The sequence below is a fragment of the Lissotriton helveticus genome, chromosome 6 (assembly GCF_964261635.1).
Source record: "Lissotriton helveticus chromosome 6, aLisHel1.1, whole genome shotgun sequence".
Classification (NCBI taxonomy): Eukaryota; Metazoa; Chordata; class Amphibia; order Caudata; family Salamandridae; genus Lissotriton; species Lissotriton helveticus.
In genome coordinates this window covers 1,150,955,167-1,150,974,414 of record NC_136067.1, presented here as the reverse complement: position 1 = coordinate 1,150,974,414, position 19,248 = coordinate 1,150,955,167, and the positions used below count along the sequence as shown (strand labels likewise).

At 50.2% G+C, this 19,248-nt stretch overlaps 1 protein-coding gene across 2 annotated transcripts in view; it reads left to right on the top strand.

Moving 5' to 3' along the window:
* The window catches only part of LYST (lysosomal trafficking regulator), a 3,192,287-nt gene that overhangs the window by 3,091,118 nt on the left and 81,921 nt on the right, over nucleotides 1-19,248 (top strand). The gene's annotated exons all lie outside the window — the stretch shown is intronic.

Sequence of the window (19,248 nt, the reverse complement as noted above, 5' to 3'; positions counted from 1 at the left end):
GATGTTGATCTGACGCCGTCTCGGCGTCGGTCAACACCAGGTTACGTCCTCAGCTGTTCCTCTGCTGGTGGAGGATGTGACTCCAGTGGCTTCTCCACCCCCAGGTTTTTTTTCCCAATGCTCCACGGAGCATGGGCCCATAGGGCACTGGCCAGCTCATCATTCTGCGCCTCTGTTGGTTGGTGGACCTTCAGCCGTCCCCAACGGAAGGCTTGCTGTCTCCACCTCAGATGGCCAAGGAGGCTAGCGCAGCATTTGCAATGATGGTTCGCAGGGCTGCGGATATCTTGCAGATGCAGCGGCCCTTAGTCTCCCTGCCTTTGGACCCTTTGTTGGATCTTCTCAACCAGGGCACGGTGGACGTGAAGCCTTGTTGCCTTTTGGCGGGTCATTGTATGATGTCCTTCTGGGGACTTGTAAAAGGCCCTCATCTGGGTACCCTTTGGGTCGTGCTATTGCCCATCGCCCGGCTCCAGATGATCCTGCCTGTTTGTCCCTCCATCCTAGGGTTCAAGGACTTGTAGTCCAGGCTGCACTCCCTTCCACTCCTCCTCCGTTGCTTCCTCCCACTCGGATGTCTAGGTGGTTGGAGTTGTGTGACTGCAATGTCTTTGCATCCACCAGCTCAGGCCTTCAGTCCCTGAACAGGACCTGCATGTTTGCTCTGGCTACTTTTGCTCTTTGGGACTCTGTCAAGCAGAGGGCCCTCGTGCTCACCTGGTCTGGTTTATTTGGGATGGCTCTGTCATGGCACAGTTTTCCGTCCGGTCTGCCATGGACACCACTGACTGCGTGGGTCAAGCTACGGCTAGGTCAGTTGCTCTGCATCGCCATGCGTGGCTACGCAATTTGCAGTTTCCCTTGAGAATGTTCGGGAGCGACTAAGCGATCCGCCCTTTGATGGGGTTGATCTTTTTGATGAGCATGCCGACTCGGCGGTCCGGTGCCTCCTATCTAGATTTCCTTGACTGTCAGGTTTTGAGTCCTCTTGGTGGACATATGTTTTCGTATGCAGTATTGTCACTGCTTTTATATTTCCGTTTCTGGGTTCAAGATGTTATTTCCCAGACAGGTTGTTTGGCTGTTCAGCCGTGTTTTTCCTTCCTTTGGTACAGCTGGGCCAGCTGTTTATACAATTCGTTTTGACCTCTGCCTATGAGCTTGTTTCAAGGGGTGTCCCTTGCTTTTTTTAGGGATGTGATGTACCCTATGTGGGGTATTCGTTCGCTAATCTGTAGCTGATCTGACTTGCCAGGAAGTTTCGGTGACTCACATGCAGTTCTCTTCGTTCCTTTTCTGTCCCTCTGGAGATTTTTCCTGTGGGTTATGCTGTGGGCATCTCCCTGTGCTCCATACTTCCTGTTGTGGTGGAACACCTCCTCTGTTAAGAACCATGGTCTGTCGTGGCCCTCTCCTGGAGCCTCTGTGTTGCTGCCTACGGTTGTTCTGTTGCACTCTCATGCATCTGTGGATGCAGCCTGCTCCGGTGTATTGTTGGGGTACTGCCGTATCCGGATCGCCCCAGGGTAGGTTCACATCCTCCTGCTTTGCATTTGGCTCATCTTTGCGCCTTCGTATGCCCCTAGCACTGTTGGCTGTCTTAGGCGTGGGTACACGTCCCTGTAGGTGCTTTGTTCCGTTCCACCTTAGATCGGTCTTTCTGTGTTCTGGGCGGGCACCACATGTGGGTTCACACTGGGTGTGTGCGCTATCACTAGGGATCCGTGGTATTCCTTGAGCCACTGTCTTGGTTGCGTTCTCTTCCTGTGTTGTTGTCTTCTTCCCTGGTGTTGGGAAAGGCTTGGGCGCGCCCTGTCTGGGGTTTGCCTATGGGCAGTGGATTTTTCGCCAGGGCGGATCTCTTGCGTTTTTACTTGTGCCCCTTGTTTCCCTCCGCCGGTCCCCAGCCTGTGCTTAAGTTCTTCTGTTCGTTGACCCACATGGCTCAGGTGTTTCTCCTCCTGGCCCCTGCTGCGGTTTTCAGCTGACGTATCCTGTCTCGCGATGGTCTCTGGCATAATTTTTTTGTGTGTGTGTATGCGCGCATGCGCGCTTTTTCAGACATTCTATGTCTGAGTGTTACTGACTGCTTCTTCTTCGTTAGTGTGGTGGTCAGGATCCCTATTTAGTGGATGGACTTGTATGTCCTGCTGTGTTTCCCATCGGTGCCGTTGGTACTCTTCCAGTTTACCCTTGGTTGTCAATTCTTGACTTTTTCATATATTTCTCTGTGCTGTGTACACACACGAGAGGGCAAGCATGTGGGTTTTCCCTGCTGTGGTTTCTGGGGATTGTCCCAGATTTCCTTTCTGTTTCTCTCTCTCTCTCCCTCATGGGAGATAGCTTTGGTTGTGTCCGGCTTGCCGGTGGCCCTCGGTCATTGAACCTGTAGGTGCGGTTGGCTGGTTGACTACCTGGTGCCGTCTTCTCTGTCAACGTGCACATGCTGTGGCTGTTACGTTTCATTGGGCTTCTGCATTGTGTGTTGTGGTTCTCACTGTACAATCTGTTGGTTCTGTGTATTCTTGTAATCCACATCTATGTATCTCCAGGTAGTCATAGTTTGTGTGTCTCTGCATGATGACTTCTGCCCCTGACATTTCCTTAGTTGGCACCTGCTGTTGTGCTGCTCAGATTGTGTGTTATGAATCTGTCATACTATTTAAGTCCCTTCACTGGGGCTTTGTCTCTTATGGATGCTGCGATCCTACACCCAGTTTCCCTCTTTTCGTGGAAGTTTATGGCATTCTGCCATTGTGCACTGACCTTTCTTGTTCTGTACTTCGTTTCTTACCTGTCTGGACGACTGTGCACTCGTACCGTCCTCTGACAGATTGTGGTACCTTGCTTCCCTTGCTCATGCTCCACCCTGAGCTTCATGGTCTGGTGTCAGCTACACTGGCATTGCTGAGCTTTATGGATCTGGTGTTAGCCACACTGGCATTGCTGCCCCCACCTTGTTTCAGTCAATGTTCTAGACGGGCTACTTCCCTTGGGAACTTGGTGGGTTTTGGTCGCAGACCCTCCTCCAATGGGGTATAGCTTTGGTATCTATTCTAAGTTAAGGAATCTGCGGCTAGATGTCTCTATCTGATGTCTTCCTGAAGGGTGCTCTAGTTCACTATCCTCCGGGGCAGGATGTCATTCTGTTTTGGCACATTGGCTCTTCACCCATTCTCGTTCTTGGGTGGCTAGGGTATGTGCCATTCAATGCTCCTCCACCCGGGTTCTTCCGGCAATGGAGATTCTCATGTTCTTCTACCCTCCCTCCAGCCTCATCTGTTTCTCCCCATTACTTTGGGGTCTTCTTGTCCATGATGCAGTCGATTGGGTTGAGGTTCTGTTGGACTATGCTACAGTTCATAGGTCATTGCGGGGGGTGTGGTAAACATTCTCTGTTGTTGCTCACTTCTGGTTACTTGCCAAGAGTCATTGTTCCCTGTCTTGTTGTCCTTTACAGTTACGTCCTGTTGTTACAGACTGTCTTTCGTACAGTTACGTCCTGTGGTTGCAAACTGTCCTTGTTTGTCATGCCATTCATTTCTTTAAGTCGTTGCCTCTTATAGGGGGCATAGTTCTTCGCTTTGGCGAGACTGTTTCTAGGGGCGGGTGCCTCGTTCGCTCCCTTTAGTCCCTTCAAGTGTTAAGTACTCTTTCAACATTGTCCCTTGAAGTGTTAAGTACTCTTTTCACATGGTGATGTTTCTCATCATTCTATGATTTCCTGTCATTGTTGTTTAAAAGATTTTTGATATTTTTTGGCACACTGTTCCTATACTCTCACAGTTTTTGTAGTGGCTCCGCGTTGCGGTGCGAAAAGGTTTCACAGTAGAAAACTGACGTCAGCGCGCCGGGCGGGGGGGGGAGGCTTATATGGCTCCATTGACGTCACTTCCATATACGATGTCAAGACGGAGCCATTCGACGCTGCTCCCCAGCGCACAGAGGTACTGCTGGGGAAAAAGTTTTCCGGATCCAGTCTGACGCCTGGGAATATTCTAAGTTAAGTTAAAGAATCTGCGGATAGAATGTGTGTCTACCAGATACATTGTTACCGAAGGTAAGTAACTCGTTCTTTAACACTTTTGCATGGATAGGTAACTTTTTATTTTTTCCCCGCTATTAATTCCCAAAAAGAGGGGCCCTCTGGGTCTCTATTTACTTGGGGTTTATATTGTCTTGGAAACTAAAGGGACAGAGGTATGGGCCAGATGTACGATTTACTGTCGCAATTTGTGACCAGTAAAAAATGTAAGAACCAACCTAAGTACTAATTGGTCAGTTCTTAAAATACAAATTCGTAGTGGGTTGGAATCTGCTGTACCTCAAGAATATTAATGTGGTGGATCAGATATTGCAACAAACTACAATTGGAGGCCATCACAGGAATGATAGTCTGCTGGGATTTGCAGATCACCATGCCTGTGATTGTTTTTTGATATAACAAACAAAGTGGTATTTTTGTATGTGTTTCTTTTAATGTTGTGTTGCCCATTTTCCTTTGAGGAAACAGGTCTGTATTTAAAAAGAAAAGGTTTTTTTTTTCTTCATTTAAGGTTAAGATTTAAGATTAATTTTGCTTTGCTTTACTGGTTTTCGACTTAGAAGTGGCTGTGGGCCTGCTAATCAGACCCACAGCCCAGATGCACTCTCTCTAAATTTACACCATGTACTCTAGGTACATACACAATTGGGAATTGGTTCACCTTGTCAGCCCTTGTACCAGGGGCTGCAGCATGTATTATGCCACCCCTGGCTGGCCCCTCAAATAGACACAACTGGCTGAGCACTCAGCTGGGTCAAGGTTGTGTAATCACCCCTTGCTTAGGCATGGTATTCCTATACCTACTTATATATAGACACATAGTAACCTATAAGTCACTCCTATGGCAGGCCTTAACAATCCTGGAGGCAGAGTGCTTGGTTATGTGTGAGATGGTGCTCTAGCGTGAGCTGAGCCTGTCTGCAGCTTTCGGAACCATGTCCTTATAAATGTTCTATGATATTGCCATACCATATACTCTTAAGTGCATTATGAACCTCGCGGTTAAATGCTAACTTTGGTTTGGCTTTATCCAAACATGTTGTGTAAGGTGTCATACGCTTTGGCATACTACCCCCTCGCTAATTCTGGCGACGGACGGTAGCATTCCACCCTTCTAGAGGGAGAAGACATGTGGTTGCTGACTAACCCGTTTAAAGTTAACCAGAGCACCAGCGTCACAAAATGGACGCTGCTGCCACCGACACAAGTCTGACCTCCTACTGCTGGGAGTCCTTCCAGTCATGGAGGTTTGGACAATAGGTTTCCTGCCTGGAGAGGTGCGAGCACCACCCCAGACAGGACTTTGTGTATTGGGACTGGGAGGGCTGAATAGATTGAGACACTGCCCGGAGCACCCTAGGTGCTCCATGCATACCCCGGTTCAAACCGGTTGCTGGGACACTCCAGCCCTGGCGTGATACTGGACAAAGGAAAGGGGGTGTAACCACCCCCCTTCCTGGTCCCACCCATAGGAGGGATCTAGAAAGTAATCCAGCCCCCTTTAGTTGTATAAAGATAGGAGCTGAGTCCTGAGATTTTAGATTAATCCTGAATCGAAACTTGACACGAAACTCTGGACCTTCGACATTCTGCTGACGCTGAAGACTGAAGAATCTCCCTTGTGGCCAAGGAGTGCCCACCCTGGGCAACCAGGCACCATCCGGCAAATCAACGGCTTGCTTTGTCGACGTTCCCACCGGAACCCGAGCACAGAGCCTGACAAGACCTAGATTTCCAGACCTCTCTGACCCTCTCTTCACAACTGCAGCATAGCTTAGATCCGTGGAGGCGACGAGACATGTGGGACCGGACATCTTGGAAAGCCTGCAACCTGCTAACTGTGCAGCTCCTGAGGCATCCTCGAAGCTGTGCACTGGGGATTGAGAAACCCCGAACCCGAGCTCCACCTGCACCGAAGATCAGCCCTCCACACTCCACGAGTTCTGCGTGGGGCCCTTCTGCTTGTGTTCTGCTTGACGCGTTGTCCGGTTGCTGGCCCGTTGGCTAGTAGCCTCTGTGACGACAATCGTTTTGAACCACTTCGCTGGTCTGGTTGCTCCAGACTGGCCCTTGCTTCCCTGCAAAGGTGAAGCACCTCAGACCTTGCTGGTCGGGATGGCGAACCTCTCACTTTCAAAGAGTGCAGGGACGAATTTAATTTACCAGATACAGAATCCTACCTTTACACACAACATATGCACTGGGCACTCCATCCCCAAGTCAGGGAAGCTGCTACATGCCCTCTGACCAAATGTGAGGCTTTTCTCGCCAAATCATCCTCAGTGAAGGGAGTGATCTCCTTTATATACGCCTTTCTGCTCAAAACCACCACCTCTCCAAGGCCCAGGTATATGGGGATGTGGGAAGACCTACTGCAACGCCCCATCTCAGACGAGGAGTGGGCTCATCTCTGGGCGGATACCAATCGCTTCAATCACTCCATTGCCCTCAGAGAAGCCCACCTCAAAACTATGATGGATTGGTATCTACATCCTTCCAAACTCCGGCGGATCTTCCCTACCACCTCAGACAGATGCTGGAGGGGGTGTGGACAGCTAGGTGATTTTTGACATATATGGTGGACTGTCCCTCTATCAGACCTTATTGGGAGGAGATCTTAGCGCACATAAAGGAGATGCTGGGCTACCCTATCCCTACTGACATGGCAGGGATTCTTTTGGGGCTGCGTGACCCGTCTCTAATACACCAAACTCGGGCGGACAAGATGATCATGTGGCTGTGCATCGGGGCAGCCAAGGTAACCTTGGCGGCGGCCTGGAAGAGGAAGGAGGCCCCAGCTATATCCTTCTGGCACGCATGCCTATGGAAACTCCTGAGCCTGGAGCGCATGGCGGACATCTTCAGAGATTATTTTAAAAATTTTGAATTCAAATGGGGTCCGCTGGTTGCTTTCCTTTCCCGGGGCCTCCCGTCTGCGGTTTGCCCCTCCACCATTAGGGCTCTACATCTTTTCCAATTCTGAGTGGTGCTCCCACACCCGTTGCTATAACCCCTTCTAGTTTTTTTTTTCTTTGCTCACTTCCACTTTTCTATAGTCGCTGCCGCCACCATGAGGGGAGTGGGGTGGGTGGGGGGATATGGGTGGGGTTTTGTTTTCTTATTAAGGGTTAAATGCTTGCCTCCTGTTGAGGCAATTCGGTCAATGCCAGTTCTTCCATAGGTCATCTGGCAGTTCCAGGGGATTTATCAACCGACACTTCCAATAAGATGACGTTACACTTGTTTATGAGACTAGGCTCCTTGTGGAGTGGCCTCCTCCGCTACTTTAGCATCTGAGAATCTTCACTAGCTAACGACCTGCAGCGAGGAGCCCTCCCTTTCCGATGTCTTGTTGTTGCTACTTATTGTTGCCTTCTCTGATTGTCATGCCTTCATCTTGCATGTATACTCCCCTGCGAGGGACCTTTGGCTATGGCTATGGTTATGGGTACACTGTTTGCTCCTGCATACCTCAATAAAAATATTTTTGACAAAAAAAAATGTGCTCCTTCATAAACAAATTATAAAGTCCTTCATAATCCTGCACTTTACTTCCAGTCAACCAGCCACCTAGTGTTTTTATTGTGTAGACTATAAATTCCACACAGGACTGACTCAGGTATTTCTGAGCCCCCCCTGAATTTAATCCTGTACTCCTCAGCAGTGAGTCCAAACCCCTCAATCATTGTACCCTTCATGAGTGAAGCTTACACCGCTGTGGCATGTGTGTTACCTAGCAAAACCAAAGGGGGTGATGGACGGAGTGTTGAACATTGCAAGCACTCACCCCTAGTCAACTGAACTGGATTTAATCCATCATCATTCTTTAGCTCACTCAGCCACCCCAGTTCAGACATGGCCATATGCAAATCAGTCTGGCCTTGTGACTCATGGGAACAGTCCAGCCCGAACTGCCAAGCCATGTCTTCCCTGGACCAGAAACAAGCATCCTGGGACTGGTTTCTGGCCAATCAGCCGTCATCAGCCAGGCTAGCTTGAATCCAGCTGCAAAGTGAGCAAGGGACCCACGTCTGGGCATACCCTGCCAACTTAGGGTGAACAAAGCAAAACTAAAGGGGATTATGGACGGAGTGTTGAACATTGCAAGCACTCACCCCCAGTCAACTGATCTGGGTTTAATACATCATCATTCTTTAGCTCACTCCGCCACCCCAGTTCAGACATGACCATATGCATATCAGTCTGACCCTGTGCCTCATGGGAACAGTCCAGCCCGAACTGCCAAGCCATGTCTTCCCTGGACCAGGAACAAGCATCCTGGGACTGGTTTCTGGCCAATCAGCCGTCATCAGCCAGGCTAGCTTGAATCCAGTGGCAAAGTGAGCAAGGGACCCACGTCTGAGCATACCCTGCCAACTTAGGGCGAACAAAGCAAAACCAAAGGGGAAGCTATCCTGGCTGAAGAGGGGTGAAACCCTGAAACCGGTCCTAGGAGGCTTGTTTCCAGTCCAGAGAGGACATGGCCTAGCACTTCGGGCTGGACTGTTCCCATTGGGCGCAGGCTCTAGACTGATTTGCATATGACTGGGTCCAAACTGTAATGGCATGGTGAGCAATAAAACGATGGATTTAGGCCCAGATCTCTGTACTGGGGTGAATGTATGACATTGTTCTGCATTCTGTCCATCAGTAGTTCTTTTTGCATGTGTTTTACCTAGTCTTTGTTTGTGAGAAGATTCACACAATGCTGCTGTAGGGCTGTAATAGTTCTGTATATGCAGGGGAAGCGTAGATGTTTAGGAGAGTAGGGTCTGCTTCCAATGGTCACCCCCACTTTTTGCTTTGCTTTACTGGTTTTCGACTTAGATGTGGCTGTGGGCCTGCTAACCAGACCCACAGCCCAGATGCACTCTCTCTAAATTTACACCATGTACTCTAAGTACATACACAATTGGGAATTGGTTCACCTTGTCAGCCCCTGTAGAAGTGTACCCTAGGTACTCAGGGCATAGGTGTAACCAAGGACTACCAGGGGCTGCAGCATGTATTATGCCACCCCTGGCTGGCCACTCATATAGACACAACTGGCTGATCACTCAGCTGGGGCAAGGTCGTGTAATCACCCCTTGCTTAGGTCTGGTATTCCTATACTTACTTATATATAGACACATAGTAACCTATAAGTCACTTCTATGGCAGGCCTTAACAATCCTTGAGGCAGAGTGCTTGGTTATGTGTGAGATGGTGCTCTAGCATGAGCTGAGCCTGTCTGCAGCTTTCGGAACCATGTCCTTATAGCTGTTCTATGATATTGCCATACCATATACTCTTAAGTGCATTATGAACCTCGCGGTTAAATGCTAACTCTGGTTTGGCTTTATCAAAACATGTTGTGTAAGGTGTGATACGCTTTGAAATACTACCCCCTCGCCAATTCTGGTGACGGGGGTAGCATTCCACCCTTCTAGAGGGAGAAGACATGTTGTTACTGACTATCCCGGTTAAAGTTAACCAGAGCTCCAGCGTCACAAAATGGACGCTGCTGCCACCGACACAAGTTTGACCTCCTGCTGCTGGAAGTCCTTCCAGTCACGGAGGTTTGGACAATAGGTTTCCTGCCTGGGGAGGTGCGAGCACCACCCTAGACAGGACTTTGTGTATTGGGACAGGGAGGGCTGAATAGAATGAGACACTGCCTGGAGCACCCTAGGTGCTCCATGCATACCCCGGTTCAAACCGGTTGCTGGGGCACTCCAGCCCCAGCTCTGGCGCGAAACTGGACAAAGGAAAGTGGGTGTAACCACCCCCCTTCCTGGTCCCACCCATATGAGGGACCTAGTAAGTAATCCAGCCCCTTTTAGTTGTATAAAGGTAGGAGCTGAGTCCTGAGACTTTAGATTAATCCTGAATTGAAACTTGACACGAAACTCTGGACCTTCGACATTCTGCGGAAGCTGAAGACTGAAGAATCTCGCTTGTGGCCAAGGAGTGACCACCCTGGGCAACCAGGCACCATCCAGCAAATCAACGGCTTGCTTTGTCGACGTTCCCGCCGGAACCCGAGCACAGAGCCTGACAAGACCCAGACTTCCAGACCTCTCTGACCCTCTCTTCTCGACTGCAGCATAGCTGGGATCCGTGGAGGCGACGAGACACGTGGGACCGGACATCTTGGAAAGCCTGCAACTTGCTACCTGTGCAGCTCCTGAGGTACCCTCGAAGCTGTGCACTGGGGATTGAGAAACCCCGATCCCGAGCTCCATCTGCGACGAAGATCAGCCCCCCACACTCCACGAGTTCTGCGTGGGGCCCTTCTGTTTTTGTTCTGCTCGACGCATTGTCCGGTTGCTGGCCCGTTGGCTAGTAGCCTCTGTGACGACAATCCTTTTGAACCACATTGCTGGTCTGGTTGCTCCAGACTGGCCCTTGTTTCCCTGCAGAGGTGAAGCACCTCAGACCTTGCTGGTCTGCACCAGAAGCCTTTGTTGTATCCTGCGTGGGCTGCCTTTGCCAAGGCTCGTTGACTCCAATCCTGAAGTCGACCCCTCCATCTGCGAGATCCTTCGTGGGACAGTTTGTCTCCAGCACCTGGTCATCGTTGACGCCTCCTGGTCCACGTGGCTGCCAAGACAAGCTTCAAGACAGCACCTGATTGCTCCTCAACGTCGTCTGGTTCCTTCCTGGTTCCACCCGGTCACTGACTAGTGACCCAGACTCTGTCCCCTCTGCTTTCAGGTCCTCTTCATCCTAGATCCACCCTTGGATCCACCCAGACATCTTCCTCCTGGTCGCCTGCAGCATCTTTCTCCAGGTCTCCATAGGATCCAATGACGAAACCCGATACATCTTCACACCTATGCACCCGCCGTCCGTGGGTGAGGTAGCACGAGTACTTCGGTGCTCCCAAGGGTATTGACTATTCAAGTGTCTAAGTCTCTAGTTGTTTCCTCCTAGCTAAACCGGAAGTGTCCTAAATCCTTCTAAATCTAACTTCTAAGTTCCCATTGACTTTTTTTTTTAAACTTCTTTTTATTGTGATTTTCATAGAACACAAACAAAGCCTTCTTCATACATTTCGGAATACATTATCTCAGCAGCTCAAGTATACATCACATCATGGCCCATTAATAACATTACCTGGTACCTGTTTGTTATGCACGTCAAACCAGGCTGTCGGGTCTGTGTAGGTAGCTCTCATCTCCTCCCTTTCCACATTTCCTCAGCGTTTGGTTCACACCCCACCAGTGGCATGCAGCTAGTCAGGCCCCTTAAAGTGCACCATTCTTCCATTCCACACCATACGCCTCTTGTACTCACTCCTAGGTCACGCTAGCAGTCTAGTAATTTATTTATTTATGAATTTGTATCGCGCCTGAATCAGCCCCGAAGGGGTATCTCCGCGCGTAGCTTCTGGTAAGGCATTAGGAAACAGCCTGAGATATGAAACTGCACAGATAACAGGAGAAATTATTGATCTTGTGTAAAAAGGTATGTTTTTAATTTCTTTCTAAAGGAGAGGAGATTAGGGGTGTGTCTCAGCTGTGTAGGCAGAGAGTTCCATAACATGGGGCCTTTAAGTGAGAGGGCCCGTCCTCCCTGTCTTGCTCTCGTCACTCTGGGCACCTGCAGCAACATAGTGCTGCTGGAACGCAGGACACGTCCCGGTGAGTAAGGGACGAATATGTCTCTTAGGTATTTAGGGCCAGACCCATAAATACACTTATGCATTATACAGCATACTTTAAAGTTGACACGTTGTCTCACCGGGAGCCAGTGGAGGTGGGAGAGGAGTGGGCGTGAAGGAGTAGGGGGAAAAACATTCAAGATGAGTCTAGCTGCGGTGTTTTGTACTACCTGCAGTCTGCCCAGTTGTTCTTGATTGGCAGAGATGAGGAGTCCATTGCAGTAATCTATCCGACCGATGACCAATGCTTGTACCAACGTCTTCCTGTGGATGTCAGGCAGGAAGGGGAAAATGCGTCGTAATAGCCCAATTACTCGGAAACAAGTTCCAGTAACTTGATTGACATGATCTTTTAATATCAATGCTTGGTCTAGGCGCACTCCCAGGTTTTTGACAATCTGTTTTGGTACGGGGACGGGTCCCAGCTCAAGTGGCCACCAGTCGGGGGACCATAGCAGGGTGGCCCCTCCAAACAACATGACTTCAGTTTTGGTCACGTTGCATTGGAGGAAGTTCTGGGCCATCCAATCTGCCACGACTCTCATACCATTTTGAAAAGATTGTATAACTGTCGGTGTGAGGGTTTGGAAGGGATACAGCAACTGGGTGTCATCAGCGTAGGAGATTGGGGAGAACCCGTGAGATCTTATAATGTCCGCCAAGGGGGCCACGTACATGTTAAATAACGTGGGGCTTAAACATGAGCCCTGTGGCACTCCCTTGGTGAGCTCCCTACAGATGGATTTGTGGGAGCCTAATTTGACACCTTGTTGACGGTCCGCAAGAAAGCTTTCTAGCCAAGCCATGGCGGTCCCTCTTATTCCCACCTCCCTCAAGCGGCCGAGAAGAATTTTATGCGACACCGTGTCGAAGGCAGCGGACAAATCCAATAGCACCAGAATCACTGAGCTCCCCCCGTCAAGTGACATCCTGATGTTATCAGTCACTGACAGGAGAGCTGATTCTGTGCTATGGTTTGGCCTAATACCAGATTGAGAGTGGTCTAGGCCGCCCGCTGCCTCGATGTAATTGGACAGGTGCGCGTTGACGTGTTTCTCGGCAAGCTTACTAAGATAGGGTAGGAGGGAGATGGGCCGGAGGTTGGAAAGCTCCGTCCAGGGGAGAGCAGCATTCTTACGGATGGGGTTCACCACCGCTCTCTTCCACTCATTTGGCACGTGTCCCTTCTTTAAGGACTGGTTGATTACGTCTTGAATGTGAGGGCCCAACAAAGTACTCAGGGGGACTAGGGTTTTGGCAGGAATAAGGTCCTCCGGAGACCCAGATTTTACGTTGGTCATTAATATTTAAAGCTCTCTGCTATCAATAGGGGGAAAGGTGGTCAATGAAAAATTTGTATTCTCAGTGGGGAGAGGAGCATTCAGGGTGCCTTTTTCTGTTTGGGACGCTAGGATCTTACCGTAGATGGATTCAATTTTGTTTTCAAAATATAAGGAGACTTCCTCACACAGACTTTGTGAGAAGTCATCCGGGCTTACACAGGCCATAGGCTTGACAAATGTTTCAAGAGTCCTATATAGCTCTTTAGGCGAATTGCCAGCTTCCGTAAGTTGTTGGGTAAGCCTAGAAGAGCTGGCCAACTGGAGCTACGGTCCCCCCTTGTCTCTACTCCGCATCTCACATTATTTCAATTCTCTTGACTCATAGGGCCTGTATCCTCGCCATCCTCATCAGCCATCGCGTTTGCAAGAAGATAGCATGTAAGGGGAGCCCATATGTCATTAGGTCTGGACGCCATCGGGAGTAATTCTGCATACTCGGCAAACTGTTCCTGACAATGAATTAAATCATCTAACCATGTCTTAAATTTGGGTGCTCTGCCCCGCCCCCATCTGCATGCTACTCTGCGCTTAGCCATAAGAAGTGCCATTGCCACAAACCTTCTGTGTTCCGTCTTTACGGGGGTGACAAACCCCAAGAGTGCCAGCACTGGGCTGGGTGCCAGGGTTTCGCCTATCATATGCTGCAGTGCTTCAAATACCTCATCCCAATAGGCTCGAATGTTTGGACAGTCCCATGCTAGGTGCAAAAAATCCGCACCCGGGGAGCGGCATCTATCGCACTCATCAGTGTCTCGTAGTTTGAATCGGTGCATTTTAGCAGGTGTATAGTACAACCTATGGAGGAATTCATAATGTATGATGCGGTGTCTGCTGCTTACAGAGACCCTTTCAGTATGTTGACAGCAGGTCTCCCATTGTACATCCATCAGTTGTTCTCCCAATTCCGAGTCCCAGTTCGCCCTCGCCCGGGCCGCTTTCCTCACCGTTTGGGTGTGCACCGTATTATATATTATTGAGACTAGGCGCGTTGGTTCAGGTCTTTCCAAAATAAGAGGAGTCAGATGTACCGGCTCATCCGGAAATGCCGGTGTAATCGCTTTTATACCTTGTCTCAATCTGACGTACAGAAAAACATCCAATGTCGTCTGCATCTCTGCAGGACAGATATGAGTCAATGACCGGAATTTAGCGTCATGGTACAAATCTTCCCACGTAGCTACGCTAAACTTCTCTTTGAATTTCTGAAATACGCCTTCCTGTAGCAGCGGAATATCAGGGTGTTAAGCGATAGGCATCAGGGGCGTATATGCCATTTGCACCTCTAGTAACCCTATTATTCTAGGCTATGCCTTAATAGTGCTATAAAAGGCGGTGGGCTGCTGGTCTCTCTGTCCAATTCTCGTTTATAATCCCCCCTCCAGTGGGATAGGGTGCGCCAGCCAATGCTCTGCCGCAACCTGTGGCATGAAGCGAGGTTGCTTAATCCAAAACCATGCAAATTGCGCCTGTGCTGCCGTATAGTACAATTCCATATCTGGAATCCCGAATCCCCCCTGGGAGTAAGGTCTAGTTAACACCTCCCACTGTAGCCGAGGTTGTTTCCCTCCCCACACTAATCGTATTAATTCACTTTTCAGAGCCTTGAAAAAATAGGAACCCGGGTAGTAGGGTATGTTCAGGAATAAGTATAGCACCTGTGGGAGTACCACCATCTTAATTAATGACGCACGTCCCGCCATGGATAGTGGAAGCGCCACCCATCTCTTTACGTTATCCTCAATCTTTGTCATAAGGGTACCATAATTTGCCCTCATCAGTTCCTCTCTATTCCTCGTAACCTTGATACCTAGATACTTAAGCTCCTCATCACACCATTCCAGTGGGTAATCCATTTCAAAACGCTGAACTGCATCCGTAAGCGGAAAAAACCTAGACTTAGACCAGTTGATCTGTACGCCAGACAGTCCCCCGAATACTATAAATTCCCTTAGTATCTGGTTCAAGTTTTGCTGAGGGTTTCGGACATATAGAGTAATGTCGTCTGCGTCCAGTGAGATGAGTATCTGGCGTTGAAAGCACCGTAGTGCTTTGTCATTATGGCACTGTCTTAACTTCGCAGCAAGAGGCTCCACTGCCAATGCAAAAAGCAACGGTGATAGTGGGCACCCCCTGCCTGGTACCCCTCGTGATCTCGAATGTGTGGGAGGTGTGCCCATTAATCAGGACCTTAGCCATAGGTTTTGTATAAAGTAGTCTAATCCAGTCAAGGAACAAGGGCGGGAAGCCCATACGCTTCATTACCCCAAATAGGTACCCCCATTCCAAAGAATCGAAAGCCTTAGTGGCATCCAGGAAATTTGCGGCCATAGGGAGATCAGGGGAGATGGTGTGAAGTACTGCAAAAAGCGTCCGCAGGTTATGCGACGTTGCCCTACCAGGTACGAATCCGGATCGATCCGGCAGTATCAGGCGGTACATCAATAGTAGCGAGAGTGGCCTATAGGAGTTGCAGCTGTCTAGGGGCTTCCCTGGTTTGGGCAGTGATAAAATTAATGCTTCGCGCATTGAATGCGGCAGTATCCCCACTTCCAATGCATCTTCATAAACCTCTCTGAGCACAGGGGCCATAATGTCGATATACGTTTTATAGAATTCCACCGGAATACCACCTGTACCAGTGGCCTTTCCGTTCTGCATGCTCATGATTGCTTCCCGCACCTCATCCAGCTCAAAGGGGGCACATAAGAAGGTTCTTTTCGTATCACTCAACCATCCCAATGCTACCTCCCCCAAGAAGTCATCCAGATGTTCACCTGCGTTCCCCCTAGTAGCATACAATGAACTATAATGGTCAAGGAAGTCTGCAAGTATACGGGAAGTCTCCCGGTGTACGTCACCGTTCAGGGTTTTCAGTTCCGTGTTTGTGTTGGACCACTTTCTGTGCCAGTATTTTACCCGGTCTATCCCCTTCTCCATAGCTTCTGGCTATCCAGTGTTTGTGTTTAAATTTCGTCTCTCTCTGCGCTTCTTCCATGTACAGGGATAATTTTTCTCTAAACGCTGCCTTCGCTTCTGTCGTGGGGGCTTCAGCAAGCTCACTTTCAAGTCGTTTTATGTCTCTATCTAGGTTTCTGATCGTGGCCTGTATATCTCTAAGTACCCCTTTACCCTTCCCAATGCAAAACCCTCACAAGGTCACCTTGAAGGCCTCCCATATCATCTCCACACTGCGTACAGAGTCCTTATTTCTTTGAAAAAAGTCAAGAATTTCCTCACGCAGCTCTGCCTGAAAAACTACATCCAACAATATTGAGGGGTTCATTCGCCAGGGGCTGCGCGGGATGTTAAAATCTACAGATGAGAGCGTCAGCAAAACTGGAGCATGGTCAGAATAGGTCCTCGCAACGCGTCGAGCAGCAACCAAGCAAAAGGGCCCCACGCAGATCTCGTGGATGCTGGAGGGCTGGTCTTCGGTGCAGGAGCTGCTCGGGGCTGGGGCTTCTCAATCCCCAAAGCACTTACTCGAGGATGCCTCTGAAGTCGTGCTGGAAGCGAAGTGCAGTTTCTTCAAGATGGCCGGTCCCACGTGTCTCGTCGCACCCACGGATCTCAGCTGTGCTGCAGATGTAGGTAGAGGTCGGAGAGGTCTGGAAGTCCGGATCTCGTCGGGCTCTGAAGTCTGGTTCCGGCAGGAAGGACGACAAAGTGAACCGCTAGGACGCTTGATGGTGCCTGCAGTTGCAGGGTGGACACTCCTTGCCCACAAGGGAGATTCTTCAGTCTTCTGTGGAGCAGAACGTCGAAGTCCAGAGTTTCTTCTTGTAAAGTTGTTCAGGATAATCTAACTTGAAATGGGACCAGCTCCTACCTTTATCCTGCTACAGGGGGCTGCACTAGTGACTAGGTCCCTCCCATGGGTGGGACCAGGAAGGGGGGTGGCTACACCCCCTATCCTTTGTCCGGTTTCGCGCTGGGGCTGGAGTGCCCCAGCAACTGGTTTGAACCAGGGTATGCACAGGGACACCTTGTGTGCCCCAGGCATGTCTCATTCCTTTCAGACCTCCCTACCTCAATACACAAAATCCTGTCCGGGGTGGTGCTAGCACCTCCCAAGGCAGGAAACCCTTTGTCCAGGCCTCCCTCGCTGGAAGGACTCCCAGCAGCAGGAGGTCAGACTTGTGTCTGTGGTGGCAGCATCCATTTTGTGATGCTGAGGCTCTGCTTAACTTTAACCCGGGTTCACAGTTATGGACATGTCGTATCCCTCTAGAAGGGTGGAATGCTACCCCCGTCGCCAGAACTGGCGAGGGGGTAGTATTCCAAATCGTATGACACCTTACTCGACATGTTTTGATAATGCTATACCAAAGTTAGCAATAACCGCGAGGATTATAATGCACTTAAGAGTATATGGTATAGCGATATCATGGAAACAGCTAAAGGACTTGGTTCCAAAAGCTGCAGACAGGCTCAGCTCATGCTAGAGCACCATCTCACATAATTCCAAGCACTCTGCCTTCAGGATTGATAAGGCCTGCCATAGGAGTGACTTATAGGAATATATGTGTCCATTTTGGGGTTAGATATAGGTATACTATATCTACAGCAAAGGGTGATTACACCACCTTGCCCCAGCTGTCTTAGCAGCCAGTTGTGTCCGTTTGGATGATCAGCCAGGGGTGGCATAATACATCCTGCAGCCCTTGGTAGGCCCTGGGTACACCTATGCCCTGGGTACCTAAGGTACACTGTACAGGGGCTGATAAGGTGACCCAGCATCCAATTAGGTATGTACCTAAGGTACATGGAGTCCATTTAACAGAGAGAGCAATTAGTCTGGGGTCCTGAATAGCAGGGCCCCAGGCCAACTAGGTCGAAAACCACCTCGCTGTCGTAGAAGAGGGATGTGCCCAGGCTAGGCTCCTCGACACGGTCTCAAAGTCTACTGTGTTGCTCGCTGTGCAACACTACTCCAGCAGGGGGGAGGGGGAGGGGGCAGCGTTCGCAATTCACCAGCTTGTATTGAGCGTTAAGGTTCCTCACAGAGCTGTCTCAAGGGGCATACCTTCGATCGTCACCTCAGCCGCCACTTCTGCCGCCTCAGCCGTGCTTTCCGTTTTGTCGAAAAAATAGCGCCGTTTAGGAAGCAACACCTGCTGTTTCTCTAGTGGCGCCAACTCTGTACCGTTCTCCGTCGATTCCCAGATACAGTGTCGACAGTGTCACTGCCTATGTCAACAGTCGAAGGCAGATGGCCTCTATCACAGGTCCCCCACAGAATGAAGGGTCTCACTGCACCCCCCACTGTGCCTTGGCCGGTTCTTTCGCCCTAGAGGGGGGAGGGGGGTATCTCCTCAGTCCGGCCCAATGCCAAACCACCAGCACCTCACATTGTTAATCAGGGCTCCCCCGTCCCGGCCAAATAAAGAGTGTCTTGTACCTGCACGTGGGTCCTTGTGCTCAGCCCACTCAGTTGCCAGATCCAGTCTTGCCCCTCACTAATGCTGCAGTATGCCCCCTCCTGCCTGCTGCTGCTTTAAAGTTCAGCTCGCAATGGCCAGAATCCTGGTCTGCAAGGTCTCTCAGGCAGGCAGCGATGAGCGCCTTCTCTACATGACTTGGCCGTCCGGGCCTCGGCAGCCGCAGCACACCAGGCTTTTCTGCTCCTCGGCTCTCTGCACACTATGGCCGTCTCGCTGCCCCACGCTTATTTTTGGCAGCACACCCTGTATCTGAGCCTCCGTGCCCTCGGGCCGCCGCCACCTCCGCTCTTCTCTCCTCCGCCGTTCTTGTGTTGTATTTTCACATGCAGACCTAGGCTCGCTGCTTAGACCTCTCACTTCGTGCTTTTGAGCCGCGCAGTCCGCCACTATGCTCTGGGTCACGGAAACCTTCTCCAAAGTCCCGCCTCCTCCAGGCCTACTCTCCGTCCCTCAGGCCTCGGTCTTTCCTAGGCAGTCCGTCTGCTACTCTCTTCCGTCCTCCTCGGGCCAGCCCTCCGGCAAATCTTCAGAGCCGTCTCCCGCCGTTACCTCGTCACCTTTCAGCTTCAAATTTTCAACGAGTGTTCTCCAGACAGTTATCCACTTAAATTAAGTGGCCAGGATGTGCTAGCTCACTCGCCGGCAGGATAAATGAAGGATTATTTCTCCTGTCCTCGGGAGCCTCACGTTAGTGCCGCCATTCGATTGTGCGCCCTCTAGCGCCCCCTAAGTACCCTTTGACTTTGCATTGAATCCCGCGTGTGTGTAAAG